The following is a 12,066-nucleotide window of genomic DNA, read 5'->3' as shown; positions in this document are numbered from 1 at the left end:
AGATGCGCAAAGGCGGGCTGGAAATTTCAGGAGTTTTCAGGGGCAAGAAGACGGGCTGCTTCGAATAGGCAGTTTTACGATTTGTTCAGAATTTTCGGGATGATTTGCAGGGTGAGGGAAGTGATGGTTGGTAATAAATTGCAGGCTGCAGCCGGTAATAAAAGTATTGTGATGTTTACTGTGACAAGTTTTGTTTTAGTAGGAAATTTGTTTGGTGAAAATTGGGGAAATGTGGAAAATGTGTGCTTTCTATGTGGACTTTACTGGGATTATGTTGTTTTAACAGGTGCAAAATTTGGCACATAATTTTTAGTTTATTGCATATTTTACAGCATTTTAATTGGCAATAGCGAAAAAATCACACAATCCTTTTTAAATTAAACACAATGTGGACAAAAATTTTGTTGCTTCCGAGATTTCAAGCGTTTGACCTAGCTTCATTTAATTTCCCGAGTTTTAGTAACTAAGGGAAATAATGTATATTTTTCTCCAAAATCTAAAAACCGTAATTAGAGGAAACACAATTAAGGATGAAGCGTTTAAGTTATGACCAAAGTTTTCAAGTAACCAGTAAAGGGAAGATCTCGATTTCCAATACAGATTAATACATTTTTAAAACTTTCCATAGCAACAATTTCACATAACTAAATGTGCTAACAAAGGATTTTATTTTTGGGCATGTACATCCAGTCCGTGCTTAGCTATATTTTGGTAATTATTTATTCAGCGTGTGTCCATTTATTTAATGATGTTTATCTTCTAACATAATTATCTAAAAAATTTTCGTAATGACTACTTCATTGATACTTTTTTTTTAATCAGAATCTCTAATTCTTCTAAAATTTGTGGTATACACAATCATAATAAGCTTTTATTTTTTAAAAATAACCACACAGATTGCAAAGAATAGGTTCGTCTAGTTTTGGAAACAAATGCATTATAATTAGTACCATGTGACCAAAAAAAAGTCCTCTAGTAAGCCTTGAAATTTATTTTTAAAATAATGATGTTAGAACTACAGCTATTTGACAGTTTATTTGACCGTAACTGTCAAACTTAGTAAGGAACGCGTTGCTGTTGCCAACATCATTGTTTTAAAAATAAATTTCATTACCTACGAGAGGATTTTTTTTCCCGATCTTATGGTAAAGGATGCCCAATTGAAAAAGTAATCTAGTTAGCGTTTTTTTTTTTAGAAGAATGTTATGTATTTCTAATATGTAAAAGTGAGGTTAGGTTGTACTATTCTGCATTGTAACCCCTACATCATAATGTTTACAAAAAATCAACGCCCTCTTGATGATTTTGAAATGAAACCTGATACGCATTTTAGAGGCCTTTGACAAATGTTTCGTACATCCACTGATCTGCGAAATATAAAAATATTACATTTATTAGTTATGATATGTAATGTTTCAAGGTTGAACGAACAAAAAAAAATTAATTGAATTTATATAGTATATCTGAAAAACAATGAAAAATAACATTTTGTTTAATTATATTTGTTCAAAAATACTTAAAACACTTGTACTAATGACAGAATTTTGAATTTTTGCGTATTTAAAAAAAAATATCTTACACTCCTTTTCCTCTTTATGTGAATATTTCTTTATTTTTTGAGACATTTGGAACAATTGAATAAAATTGAAAAGTTCCTAAAAAATTTTGGGACATGAATTCGTCTTGCTGATTCCAAAAACATAGCGTGTTTATGCTCCCGGTACAAGATTTAAAAATATTCGGTTTGAAAATATTTTTTCAAGCTTTCGTCCATTATTGACGGTTTTGTAGAACCTAAGAGCGTCCGGAAAAGCGCATTTCCTAGCCTTGTCCGTGCAAAAATAACCAAAGCAACACGCTAGAATTCGGGGCAACACTGATTCCGAATGTAAAAATAACAACTGTTATTCCGTCACTCTAACTAAATCAATTTTCCATTAAACAATTAGTAAAAGTATAAATCACGATTCAATTTGTTATATGCGACAGTTGATAAATGGCAATTAATATTTAACGAAATGTCAAAACTGAAATTGAATTGATAAAAAGCAAAAAATGCGACGGTCATTTTTGATTCAATAATTTTAAAATTTTTCAACAAATTTAAATGTGTGTCGACATGAAAAATGTTGTTGATTAAACGCCCACAAAATATTTTGCGAGTATTCATGTTATGCAAAATAGTATTTGGACTCGTGATCCAACTAACTCATTTTTATAAATCCAAAACTCTGTAATATTTCAGTGGACGATTCTGGAAAAATAGTAGAAGCTATCAAGGAAATGAGGCCAAAACTAACTTTCGGAAGTCAAGATTTACAATGGTTGAATTTCGAAATTTGTCGAAAATTGGCTGAAATATTCAAAGGAAAATTGTGCTTTTTAAAATTTATACCTTTTTGATTACTCGGTGCGCTGTCATAATATAACTTTTACCCCCAGAACACCGAAAACACAAAATATTTGCGGACACGTTTCGCCAACCACGGTGGCATGATGTAGAAAAAATTAACTCTAAACTAGATTAGCTTTGTCTAGATTATGCCAACGTGACAAATATTTTGTGTGTTATCGGTGTTGTAGAGATAAACATTATACATATTATTTGAAAAAGTTGCCAGAAAATTCCCAAAAAATTGCACATAGATTTCGTCGTTCTGATTCCAAAAACATAGTTTATGCTCCCGGTTCAAGATTTAAAAATATTCGGTTTAAAATTGCAATATTTCAAAGGACGATTCTGAAACAATTGTGGAACCTATAGAGGAAATGAAGATAAAACTAACATCTGGGGGTCAAAATCTATATTTTTTGTTTCAAGAGCGAGATTCAAAAATATTCGGTTTGAAAATAAATTTTGTTTAAATAAAAAAAATTGCAATATTTCAGTTGGCGATTCTGGAAAAATGGTACGAGCTATCGAAGAAATGAGGCCGAAACCAAGTACTGGAGGTTGAAATCTATAAGACAAAGTTTTTAATTAAATTTTGAAATTTTTAAACGGACATTTTGCTTTTGAAAAAGTTGTCAACACATTACCGAAATTAGTTAAATGTAGAAGACTATTGTGCCTCCTCTAACGAGTCGTCAATGTGTCCTACACCATGTAGAATACGAAAGTGTATGTTTCTGGTTTTTCTTTCTTTTACTACCCACATAATAATGTAAACCATCTAGTTACTACTTGTTGATCGTCTTTTGTCATCAGAACGCGTATATGTCGGCATTTACGTCAATAGGATGTCCCCCAAAAAAAGTGAGGTTACAAGGGAAAATAATTTCTGTTGTTAATGTGTTTATTTAATTAATTAATTTACAAAAATAATGAAAATGCCCTGATTTTTACACTCAACAAAACAAATAAGCAGATAAATTTTGATTAACAATTTACCATGTTGACAATAACCTTAAAACGTCTGCAAGATTTCAAAGTATGCAGTTTTGCAATTCTTGATTTATTCAATAAAATAAATTGACTGATTTATTATTTTTTTTGACTGACCCTGTATAAGTAAATCTAAAAAATGAGGTTCTTAATTTGATCAACATAAAATTGGTCGAAGGCTACAAGTATAATCCGACAAATACAGCTCTTTGAAAAAGTTATAAAATTTGATTTTACGATTTTCGTTTTGTGATAACCACTCTAAAGTAAAAACCAGAGGCATAAATAACATCCCTTGTCCTTCAGCAGTAGGTAATAGCAATCTGAAGCTCAAGTGTTTATTTATGTTTATGCATCCAAAGAATGTCACGTAGAACTTAGTTTGATTTGAATGAGTCTGTCTTCTCAAAACAGGACTAAAATTATTTTAAACCACAATCTAACAAAATGTTCTGAATAATTCTTATTTTATCATTATTATATAAACACGTGCGAATTCTTCACACTTTCGAGAAAATGGGGTGACTCGTTCTTAATTTGAACAATAAAAAATTTGTGATGACGTCATCAGCATGGATAATTCTAGTCGCAAAATAAAAGTAGTCACAGCGTTATACCAATGCAAGAAAAAAAGGAAAGGGCCAAGTTCGGGACCGAACCAACAGTACAAACCGTATTGGGAATAAAACGCTATTATACCTTGCAAATATTTTTACGAAAATTTGAACGTTTGGCGAGAAAACTGAAAGGATTCGTACACTACAAGTATATGAGTATATTTTTGTACAACATTCAAATCATTTTAAAATACCAAAATTCTGGTTAGCATTTAACCATCCACATGATATTTTTATTATACACACAAAATTTGACAACAATCGGTCCAGCAGTTTCGGAGATTACTGGATACAGACAGACAGACAGATAGGCGGAAACGGGAGACTACTTCTTTCGTCCTGTAGGGGTCATGAAACGTCGAAAAAATATAAAAGTGGCTATTTGTCCGATAGACTTGATTACTACACTTCCTTAGCTTACGCTCGGAAAATAAAAAAACGATCAACTAATAATAAGAGGGTTTTTCTGATCACTTGTTATAACACCTTTAAATTTTAAACATCTGTCAACTTAGAAAAAGAAGTGAAAAAAATATCGTTTCCTTATTTATTACTTCGTTTTAAAATATGATATATCAAAATTGATAACTTGAACTGAATTATAATCGGTATATTGCTTCAAGTTTTTAGAACATTAATTAAACATTAAAAAGCACAGTCCATATTTGTCCATTTCTTTTCAAAATATAATATTAATAATTTTTTAAATTTAATTCTCTACAAGAACTAACACACTTGATTAAGGATGCTAAAGACTTGCATTAAAGCAACCGATACATATCTATGTAGTTTACATACAATTAATTATGAATTGTATGAAATGTCATCCAGAAGCAATAAATCTACGTTAGGTTTTATAAATGCAAATGAGCTATCATGTGACTCACTTGTCACAGCCTCTTATCCATAAATCGTTATTTATTTATTTTTTAATATTTAATATCTATTTACATATAGTTAAACTACTAATGTGTAGTAATAGTATTCAAAGATTTTTATGTGCTTATTTTTATATTTAAATATTGTAACTATTTACAAGTAGTTACATTCCGTCAGTATTATTGTAGTATACTAAGAATTTAAATTACTATAGGTAATTTAAATATGACTTGGACTACACTATAAGCTGTAAAAACACGATCAAAGAGAGCCTTGCATTTTTGAAGATATATCTTTGATAGAATTTAAGTCTTGTCAGATTACCGTCCATTTGAAATTTTTAATTGAATACTTATGCAACAATCAAAGACAAACTTTCAAAAGTTCAAAGCTGACATTGATCATGTTTTTTTTTATATTCACAGTTACATAGAGTAATTTTTATTGGGAATAAAATGACTAAGGAATAAAATTAAACTACCCGTGGGAAAAAAATAACAAATAAAAAAAAACTATGCAAAATATGGTAAACCTTTGAAATTTAATGAAAAATTATCCACACCAAAGCGTTCCTTATTATTCTTAGTTGGTATGATAATTATTTATGGTCAAATAACTGTCAAATAAAGTGTAAAATACGACCTTTTTCGATCGTATGGTATATGCACAGCCTCATATCATATTTCGCAATCGGTAACTTACAATTTAAAGCTCACAAAATCAAATAATCACTAAATCGCTACCAGGTAAATTTTAATACAATTTAACCCGTTGATAATTAATCCCGGATTTTAAAACTTATTAAAAGCGGTGCATAATTTACATTTTTATTTTAATAAAAAATGGCGCCTTTGCGATCAAGAATAATTTCAGTTATTAGTTATTTAAATAGCGGGCGGAGTTATATCGTCTGATAATAATTGTTAAACAGATATGAATAAATAATTTCATTAAGAATTCAAACACTTCATTGACTTCCTCAAGAAAATACCTAATCAATACTGTTCGGTATACAAATTCAATGTTAACTTTCCCAGGTCTTTAATATTCTAGTTCTGAAAATTTCCCAACTCGATACCGAGAGTGCGTTATTCCCTGTTGCTGCTGTCTATTTTTCCATTTTTAAATAATTTTACAACAAAAGTGAAACCACTCATAAGAAATTTTCTTGCAAATTTGCACAGTTGCAGAGAGCCAAAGAAATAAATGAACCCAACATCCGGATTTTCTTGACCCCTACGAGTTACCTAACTCATTTCAAGATTTAAAAAAGGGTTAAACGAATAAAAAAATGCATTTATAAATTCTAAGCGACCAGCTAATTGCCGAGTAAAGCACGTGAAGCGTCCGCTCCCGGAAATTAAAATCGCGTGAGAGGACAACGAAAAGAAGTAGGCCGTTTTTACCCGGAACTTTTACCATTTATTATTATTTTAACCGGAATAGCTTACATCAAGCAAAAATGATGTCTGTCATTTTCAGGTGCGTTGCCTTTTTAAATTTTTAATTCACAGCTGGCTATGGCTGGATAAATCAAAAGGTTTAGGTGCGCGTTTTTATCTTCAAAACGCCCAGCGACGTTACTTTTTGACGTACTTCATTAATTTTAGACGAGGACAACCATAAAAGAAACATCTTGTACCACTCAAGGTTAGCCATGAATTATCCTGATTGACACGAATGCTTAATAATTCTAGCGGCCCGCCAGGACATCGGGACGTCGTTTTTGCTAATTATCGCCTGTAAAAATGGTAGTTGGAAATTTATTTAAGTTTTTAGTGAGTTACTATCGGAGAATCTTAATTCTTCGGTGAGTCTCCGGTTTCACATCAAGATCCGGACAGAAATTAATGAACTTGGAAGCTGTTGGATGTGCTACCTGAAAATCAATTAAAATTTTCTCCATTCAGATTCATTAGTTGTGTTTAAATTGATGATTTGGTTTGGAGAGTTTTATTATATGCAAGCGGCGTTTATCTGGTTCATCGAACCGCGAGTAATTAAATGATAGTCGCAAGGATAATACCACATGTTATTAAAAGATAAAATGAAGCGATTTAGAATCCTTTTGAAGAATAATCTTCTTATAAATATATAATTCTATCTATTACCGCTTAATAGAAGCTCTCGTCGCGTTAAAATTAATTAAATTGCATGATTTATTAATCCCGATAAAACGGTTTTTACGATAATACCTGTTATTTTACTGTGATTCAAACCAGGAATTAATATTTAATAATTCCTCCCGTACTTTTTCCATCTATGCTCACATCACCAGCTTCGCGTCAACATTTCCACGTTCTCCTCCACAATTAAAAATATTTTCTCTTCCTACAGTGTGCAAATCTAGAAACAACACGGCTCCGTAAAAAATTGGCCGCTTCTTCGCACGAGAGCACACAAAAATTCACAATTCCATTTTCTGAATTAGGCGAAGCGTGATCGGCAACCAGTGGCGTCTCTCGCTTGATGTTTTATTAAACATGTGGAAAACGCTTTTAAATTTTTGAAATCTCTTTCACGGCGCTGAATACCTTTGACCTATATACATAATAAAATAAATGTTACGCAGCGTTTGATCCTCGATTTAAATAAGAAAACATCCTGCGAGACGTTTCGCAACAATGGGTTTTCTTTGCGTAGGAAAAATAAATAAAAGAAACAAAGGGGAAAAATGAAGTAGAAGTATCGACGGAGTAGCCGTTCATTTAGCTTGTGTTCTATTATTCATCGTGTCGATATCACCTAAGAACGCAACGTAGGTTCTCATAACGCGCAAACTATAATTTAAAGAGTTGTTTAATTATTTATTTTATTTAAAGCGAAGCTCATTGGTGGAAATAAGGCAAAGCACACAATTACTTGCACAATGGAGTCCCTTGTGTGCGGATACAATGTGACGTCAATAGCGAACAGGAGATTATTTATGAAATTTTAATTGGAAGTTGCGTACGATGATGTGATCTGTTGGATTCCGGGGCCAATATTTTGGATTGTTGCATTATAATTTAGGTGAATTCAAAATGTTGTTATTTTGACTCATACTTCGACTTCTCAATGGAGGTTTCAATATAAATATACGTTTTAACATTTTCTCATGACTTAAGAATGACACTATTTTGTTTACTTTGTCTGTTTTAAGCATAAAAATATTTAGACTTCCTTAAACGGGATTTTTGATGAAATGAAGCCGAAAATAACTTTTGTCAAAATTAACAAACATTTTTGTATCGGTAATTTTTGAAAGTGCTCGGAAAAAGTCAAAATTTCATAAGTGAAAAAACTGAGCTTTTGGCCAAGTTGCGTAAGAATCCACAAAAAAATTTGGTATATAAATTTCGACAAGTTGACCCAAAAAACATAGTCTGTTGATGGTCATAGACCAAAATTTTTGAAATATTTGGTTTCAAAGTCAAATTTTTACAATACTCCAAAAATGGTCATATTTTATTTTGCTGATTCTAGAAAAATGATAGGAATTTTCGAAGTAAAATCAGGAAAATCACTTCCCCAGGTTTACAGGTCGAAATCATCGAAAAATCTGTTTAGTTAATTTACGAAAGTGTGCAGAAAATTGTCAAAAAATTATAAATAGGGAATACCTATGTATTAAAAAAAAGTTTGTGGTAAAGTTGCCTAAAAAAATCCACAACAAATTCTTAGATATAAATCTCAACGAGTTGATTCGAAAAACAAACCCTATTGAGAGTCCCAGGTCAAAATTTTCGAACTATTTGGTTTAAAAATCAAAAATAACTATTTTTCACTTTCGGGATTCTGGAGAAATACTTAGTTAGAATTTTTGAAGAAATTAAATCAAAAATGACTTGTGCAAATCAAAATCAACAAAAATGTTTCTTTCGGCAAGTTTCGAAAGTGCTCAGAAAAAGTCAAAATTTCATAAGTGAAAAAATTGAGCTTTTCGCGAAGTTACCTAAGAGTCCACAAAAAATATAAATTTCGACCAGTTGACTCGAAAAACATAGCCTTTTGATGGTCCCAGACCAAAATTTTCGAAACATTCAGTTTCAAAGTCAAATTTTTATAACACCCCAAAAATGGTCATATTTTAATTTGGTGATTCTGGAAAATTGATAGGAATTTTCAAAATAATGAAGCCGAAAATCATTTCCCCAGGTTGATAGGTCGAAATCACCAAAAAAAAAAATTGGTCTAAAGAGTTTAGACAGTACTTCCCTCGCTGTCGGAAACTTGACGACTGCATGCCTATTGTGTGTGTGAGTAAAGTAAATTTACGCTTTCATTTATTTTCTTGAATCACCCTGTATATGCAAATCCAAAAAATATGAATGGGGTGATAGATCACAAGTACAGACTGATCATATTTTGTACATTTTAGATATGATTTATTCCACAAACTTTTGAGCTGACGTCATCAAGTTTTTGGAGGGGATAAGCAAATATATTTTGACTAAACATTTATTATGCTCTTTATAACCTTAAAACATCTGCAAGATGTCAGAGCATTCCGTTTTGTAGTTCCTGATTAAATCAATAAAATATATTTACGCATTCATTAATTTTTTTGAGTCACTCTGTATATGCAAATCCAAAAAATATGAATGGAGTGATAAATGACAAGTACAGCCTCATCATATTTTGTACATTTTAGATATGATTTATTCGGCAAACTTTCGAGCTGACGTCATCAAGTTTTTGGAGGGGATAAGCAAATATATTTTGACTAAACATTTATTATGCTCTTTATGACCTTAAAACATCTGCAAGATTTCAGAGCATTCGGTTTTGTAGTTCCTGATTAAATCAATAAAATATATTTACGCATTCATTAATTTTTTTGAGTCACCCTGTATATGCAAATCCAAAAAATATGAATGGAGTGATAGATCACAAGTACAGACTCATCATATTTTGTACATTTTAGATATGATTTATTCCACAAACTTTTGAGCTGACGTCATCAAGTTTTTGGAGGGGATAAGCAAATATTTTTTGACTAAAGATTTATGATGCTCTTTATAGCCTTAAAACATCTGCAACATTTCAAAGCATTCTGGTTAGCAGATTAAAAATTAAATTTCAAAATGTTGTTTTATAATTTTGATTTTTTTTTCAAAAATCTGGACGTTTCGGGTGAAAAGTCGATTCAGAGTTGTAAACTACATGTGTAGGACTATGTTATTTTATACAATTGAAAACCCATTTACTATGTACAATTTTGAAGTGACGTCATCGCATTAGTGGTGGGGATGATTAGACAAATTTTGGTTAGCGTTTTACCATCTACATGATATTCTTAATATAAGTACAAAATTTCACAACAATCGGTCGAGTACTTTCGGAGATTATCTGTCTAATAAAAATCCGGGACAACAGACGGACAGACGGACGGACAGACGGACAGACGGACAGACGGACAGACGGACGGACAGACGGACAGACGGACAGACAGACGGAAATGGGAGACCTATTTCTTCGTCTTCTAGGGGTCATGAAAGATCGAGAAAACGTAAAAGTAGAGAGTCGGCCGACGGACTCGATTACAATACTTCCTTTGCTTACGCTCGGGAAGTAAAAAATGTTTAGATAATTAGAATAATGTCAAAAAAAATCATGAATTAGAGATATTAAAAAAATGAGCTTTTGGTAAAGTTGACCAAAAAATCCACAACAAATTCTGAGATATAAAAAATCCTAAAATTAGCCATAGCTTTAGACAAATTGTTGGAATTTTCGAAGAAATGATGTCGCAGTTAACTTTTGTAGGTTAACTTAAAATAATCTCTTTAAATAATTTTCGAAAAAGGTTAAAAATTTTATAGAAAATTTTGAGATTTTGACAGAGTTGACTAAAAATTCACAAAAAAATCTGGGATATAAATCTCGACGAGTTGATTCGAAAACATGACCTGTTGATGCTCCCAGACCAAGATTTTCAATCTATTCGAATTGAAAGTCAAATTTTTTAAAATCGATCACGTCAAATTATTTTTAATTAATTCGATGGAGAATGAAACAACAAGTTAAAGTATTGTTAAGAACTTGTTTTGCCGTCTTCTTCATTAGTTTGATTTCCTAAAAATAAAAAAAAATCAATATTGTTTTCATTCTAAAATTTCAATGGGTGATTCTGAAAAAATGTTACGAATTATGGAAGAAATGAGGCTGAAAAAAACTTCTGAAGCTCAAAATCTACAAAAAAATGTGTGGTAAGTTTCGATGTTGGTTCAAAAATTGGTCAAATTTTTCGAATTAAAAAAATGAGGTTGTGAAAAAATTGGAAAAAATTCTGGAACATATAGATTGATATCGACGTGCTGATTCTAAAACTGTAGAGTGTTATGGTCCCGGAAAAAGTGGTTAAAAATATTTGATTCGAGATTTTTTTTTAATATCCCAAAAGTTAGCTCATCACATTTTTGCCATTCTAAAAAAATCGTAGAAATTTTCGAAACAATAAAGGCTAAAAAATTTCCGTACATCGAAATCTATGAAAAAATTTTCTTATGATTAATTACGAAAGTTAAAAATGTGTACCTATATATCACTGAAAAATTGAACTTTTTGACAAGTTGCTTAAAAATCCACAAACAATTTTGGAATATAAATAACGACGTCTAATTCGAAAAATACAACATGTTTATGCTTTTAAAAAAATTCGTTTTGAAATACAATTTTTCAAAAAATTCAAAAAATTGCCTTATTTCAATAGATATTTCCAGAAAAATAATACAAGTTATCGAAAAGCCGGGCCGAAACAACTCCTGGAGGTCGAAATCTTGAAGAAAATATATTTAAATAATTTTAGAAGGTGGTCGAAAAGGTCGAAATTTTCTTAAAGGAAGGATACTGAAAACTTGGGATTTTGAAAGTTACCTAAAAATCTACAAAAATTTTGGTAAACAGCTATCGATGGAAAGAATTTCGGACGCTTCCACGGTCGAAGTCAGTATATGATCGTTTTCCCGGTTGGGACCGTGTCAATTGAGTTTCTGGGCTCAACGTTTCGCACACTTTCGTAAGTGGCACCTTCAGGAGCAGGAATGAGAAATTAGGAATAAGGCAAAAGAGCACGGTAACTCAATATGTCAACCATACAAGAGGCGAAACTCTTCTGCTCCTGAAGATGCCACTTACGAAAGTGCGCGAAACGTTGAGCTCAAAAACTCAGCTGACACGGTCCCAACCCGGAAAACGGAAATT

The sequence above is a fragment of the Zophobas morio genome, unplaced genomic scaffold (assembly GCF_036711695.1).
Source record: "Zophobas morio isolate AGI-343-1 ecotype UQ-CSIRO unplaced genomic scaffold, CSIRO_AGI_Zmor_V1 ptg000022l, whole genome shotgun sequence".
NCBI classification, from domain to species: domain Eukaryota; kingdom Metazoa; phylum Arthropoda; class Insecta; order Coleoptera; family Tenebrionidae; genus Zophobas; species Zophobas morio.
Note: the sequence above shows the minus strand (reverse complement) of the source record.